The sequence below is a fragment of the Camelus dromedarius genome, chromosome 30 (genome assembly GCF_036321535.1).
Source record: "Camelus dromedarius isolate mCamDro1 chromosome 30, mCamDro1.pat, whole genome shotgun sequence".
Classification (NCBI taxonomy): Eukaryota; Metazoa; Chordata; class Mammalia; order Artiodactyla; family Camelidae; genus Camelus; species Camelus dromedarius.
The window spans coordinates 9,536,892-9,541,846 of NC_087465.1; positions in this window are offsets into that span (position 1 = coordinate 9,536,892).

The window sequence follows — 4,955 nt, forward strand, 5'->3', positions numbered from 1 at the left end:
CCTGAGGACTGTGTGTGTAGAAGCCCATTTGAGAACCCGCCCTGTAGCAAGCCTGGGTCCTTCTGACTTATGCCATATTTCAATAATCATACTAATGCCAGTGAGGTCCCAGGCACTGTCCACTCTGAACCCAAGAGAGCTCTGGGCCAGCACCTAAGGAGGAAATCAAGCTGCAATAATAGGTCATGCAAAAGTTCTGTCATTTTCAAACGATTTTCTTCCAAATAAATGTGATATGATAGATTCCTCTTCTTTCCTAAATTTTTCCCTTGATGAAACTGTTGAGGTGTCTAAGAGCACACACTTTGGGGCAGGCTGCCTGGCTATGATCCTGGCTCAGAATCTTAATACCTACAAAACCTTAGACCAGTGGTTCTCAACCAGGGGTGAATCTGCACATTTGGTAATGTCTGGGGACAAGTTTGGTTGTTATAACCTAGAAAATGCTACCAGCAGCTGATGTGGAAAGGCCAGCAATGCCACTAAACATCCTACAATGCAAGTACAGTCCCAACATCAAAGAATTATCTGGCCCCAGATGTTGATAATGATGCAATTCAGAAACTCTGCTTTCAACCAGTTGCTGAGCTGTTTGGAGCCTCAGTCTTCTCACCTGTAAAATGGGGGTATTGGTACTGGGCCGACTTACAGGGTTGTGAGGATTAAATAAAACAGTGAGCAAAGGGCATAGCATAGTGCTTGGCACATAATAAGTGCTATTCTTTAAAGTATTATTAGGTTAAGCCCGTGTCTGATTATCTCAATTATTGCAGAACCTAGTAAGAGCAACTGAAATTTGTCTTCTTCCCCAATTCAAACCCAAGATGCAAGCTTTTAACATGGGAGCATCAGATGGAGATGGAGCATGTTATTACCAGGGCCAGTAAACCCACTCCAATAGGCTCACCTGATATAGCAAATAAAAATAGAGGAAGCCCTGTTAGATTTGAATTTCAGTAATTCAAATAATTTTTAATTTGAGGAAAACAAATCATTTTTAGTATAAGTATGTCCCGTACAATATTTGGGACAAACTTGTACTAGGAAAACTATTTGTGATTTTTCTTAAATTAAAACTTAACAGGGTGATCTGTATTTTATCTGACCACTGACACCTCAAGCACCTGCCCTCTGATAAGGAAAGTCTTCACCCACAAAGAGCATTACTTTGCATAAGTTAGAGATCGAAACCATTTCTCTCTGTGTGTCTGAGGAACTGAAAGGAGAATGCTGTACCTGCTAAAATTATGAATGTACCCTCTATTTCACAAGTCACTGAAGATAAAACTCAGAGGCCTTTTCAGAGGCCCACAGCCTGGTGTCCCCTGGTCTGCAAAGCCTGGTGTTGTGGCATTGCGGGTGGGGGTCCAGGTTTTGGAGTCACGACTGACCTGGGTTAGGGATCCTCTTCTGTAAAACAGTAGTAGGCCCACCCTGCGTGGTTGTTGTAGGGCTAATGTATAAAATGCCTGGTGCATAATAGGTGATCAACAGTAACATCACCTGCATAGTGCGTGGTTCACGATGGGGTTCAATAAACATGGAGAGAATGGATGAACGCTGTATGGCACGAGCTGGGAGGACACTGGCCACCATTCACGTTGAGGGGCTGCCCCACCTCTGCTTTGCCACAAAATCCGCATCCCTCAGGTGCTTTTAAAGCTACATACTCCTGGGAGCCGTTCCAGATCTTTGGAATCAGAAAGAATGAGCGTGGGGCCCAGGCACACGACGTTTCTCAAGCTGCTTTAGCAGGTCTGGGTTAAGAATCGCCAGGGTTAAGAATCACAGATTCTAATCTTGGAAGAAGGCTCTGTCCAGAACCCTCTTCTTTCTTCTGTTCATCAGAGGGTTTCAGACTTGAGTGAGATCAGAAGCCCTGGAGAGCTTATACAACACAGGTTGCTGGTCTCTACCCCAGAGTTTTTGAGTTAGTAGGCAGGGAGGGCCTGAGAACGTGCATGTCTAACAAGTTCCCAGGTGATGCTGACACTCACTCCAGCCAAACCCTAGCTGTATGTTATCACCACCAGGGGCTGTTTATAAGTACCTACGCCCAGGCCCTAGAAAACCATATTTAAAGAGTCTAGTGGGGGACCCGAGTCTGCATGATTCTAGTGAATCCGGGTCAGGAACACCTGCTCCCTTGAGTGAATCTCTGCTTGAACCCCAGAGTGTGCCCTGGCACCAGCGAGGAGGGCTTCTCAGGAGCTCCTTAGAAACTCAGTCTCTCTAGTGCCCACCCTTAACCTGTGGAATCAGATTCTGCATTTTAACAAGAACCCCTGGTGAATCCTACCACATTCAAGTCTGAGAAGCATTGCTTAGGTTCCAGCGTAAATGCTTCAGAGAGGGCTTCTTAAAGATACACATTTAAGGATATTCTTTGCAGCACTGTTTCTAATTTACAAAAATAGAAATAAGCTATAGGTCTATCAAGAAAGGAGTGAATAAATTCTTACAATTCAGTGGTCTTCTGCACATCTATTTAAAGAATGGGAACCATATATATTCCCTCAAGAATGAGGGAGTGAATGCATGCATGTGTGGTATTGTTCCATTTCTATTTTCTTAACTCCATATAGAGAGATATAAAAAAATCTGCAAATATACCCACCAATCTTTAAACAGTGATTGCTTTTAGGAAGTGAGACTTGAATGGGGGAAGTGGACTTCACTTTTTCTGTGTACTTATTACAATTTTTGAGTTTGTTATAATAACCAGGTATCATTTTTATTATTTAAAATATATTTCAAACAGGTAAACATGATTTCTTAAGACCTGTTTTTCTCTGGATGTGTTTCCTTACATAAGCTCATTTAGTTACGTGTTTCAGTCTTATTCATTAGACATAGCACAATATAATCTAATTGATTAAGTCTGGGCTCTCTTAGAAAAAACCAAATCCAGCCTGGACCCCTTGAGATTAAATCCAGGTAATTCTGATTGACTTCTGGGTGCCCCAGAGGGTTCTTAATTTCAGTTTAGTATCAGGTCCTTAAAACTACATTTGTGTCTTTCAGTTCCTGGACTTTAATATTGCCTCTTATTAAGCGTGTGGTTAATCAAAACCCCAGATTTCTTTTTAATAAACTGCTGCTAAACCAGGTCACTCCAATTCTGTCCTTAATTTTTTTCAATGTAAAGGTAGATATTTTTATTAGTTTTGTTAAATTTCACCTTGTAGGTTTTATTCCAGTCTGTTAACATAATTTCAGCCTTCAACATAATTTTGTACCTTGCTTTCTATCATACTAGGTATTCCTCTAAACTTTATATTCTCTGAAAAATTTAATCACCATGGAGATTATAAAATTTATAGACAAGCCTTTTAGATAGTCTCTTTGTAGTTGAAAATGAACAATGAACAAAAACCTACTTAAACCTTCCAAAAAGGAAATTTATCAGGTGGAGACTGAGGTATATCCTACTGACTACAAGACAAAAATGCCACAGGGCCTGGGAGAGACAAGGCAAGAAATGGGAAACTCAAGCTGGGCAGCGCCCCCTCCCTCATCTCTGCCTCTTTATGTTCTATCTTTCTCCATCTCTCATACCCACCCCTCACTCTCCCAACACTCCCCTCAACTCCAAGCCTCCCTCCCTCCCACTGGCCCTCACCTGAGCACGCACAGAGACACAGACCCACAGACCCTCCAAGTGTAGGCCAAGGTGAAAGGACCAGCTCCCCTCCCCTGGATTTGCATCCAGGCCTCAGGCCCCTTTCAGACCAGCAGTTCCATTTATGTCCACTGGCTTCCCCTTAACTTCACCCTCAATGGCTCTGAGAGCCACCTCAGATACTGAGACAGTACCTTCCCTCTGGCCCCAGACCAAGGCCCAATTTCTGTTTCCAGGAGGCAGCAGTCCGGGTTATGTGTTTGCCCTGATTCAATCAAATGTGGCCCAGGGCACAAATTCAGGTATAATAAACGTGGCTGCCCAGAGCCATCTTCTACTGCTGAGTGTGAGTCTCAGAGACATCAGTGTAACACTGGCAAGTGCCTGAAGAGTAAAATGCCCCGAATCTGTCTACCCTAGAAATATCAATGCTCACCAAGGGCAGGTCTGAGAGACCATGGCTCAAGTCCCCCCAGGTCCGAAGGAGTGGGGATGGTTTTGGAGGTGAAGAATGGAGTACAACTTAGTGGCTAAGTACATCTGCTTTGGAAGCAACTTAGGGATTAAATCCTAATTCTGCCATGAACTAGGTATTTTAATCTTGAGCAAATTACTCAATCTCTTTATGCCTCAGTTTCCTCACTTATAAAAATGGTAAAAATAATAGCTAGTTTCATTGGGTAGTTGCAGGCATTAAATGAGATTATATATATCAGGCTTCCTAGCTCTTAGCTAGCATTTAATAAATGCCAACTATCCTTATTAATAACACATCATCATCCTTATCAATATGAAGAAATAAATCTGTAATGGTGTAATGAAAGGTAGTAGGTCTGATATAATACACCTGTTTCAACCATCCCTTATTTTTTGTGTGTATCGAGAGAGAGAGAGAGAGAGAGAATATAGAGGATAAAATATAAGATATATAGGCTATTTAGGGCAATATATATTAGGATACTTAGGATAATAAAAATATAACCTCCCTTTAAGTGGGAGCCTTGCATGTCCTTGTTATCATCCCTGCAAGCACCCGCCGGTGTCTACAAGGAGATGCTAAACGCCTAGCTCTCTAGAAATGTCAGCCTTGTCATGTACTGGCATGAGGCGAAAAGGCTCCGGAGAAACAGTCCTTTTGTTTAAAATAGAAACTTTGAAGGAAGCCAAATTAACACATGACAAATTACTGAATAGCCAGTTCATCTGAAAGGAAAAAACAAACAGCAACAACAACAACAACAACAACAAAAAACAGCCCTTTCCTTTCTGAAATGAAAAGGAGAGTTGCTGGTACAAAAATTCACGTTTCCTTTTTCGGTGAAATCCTCCAGCC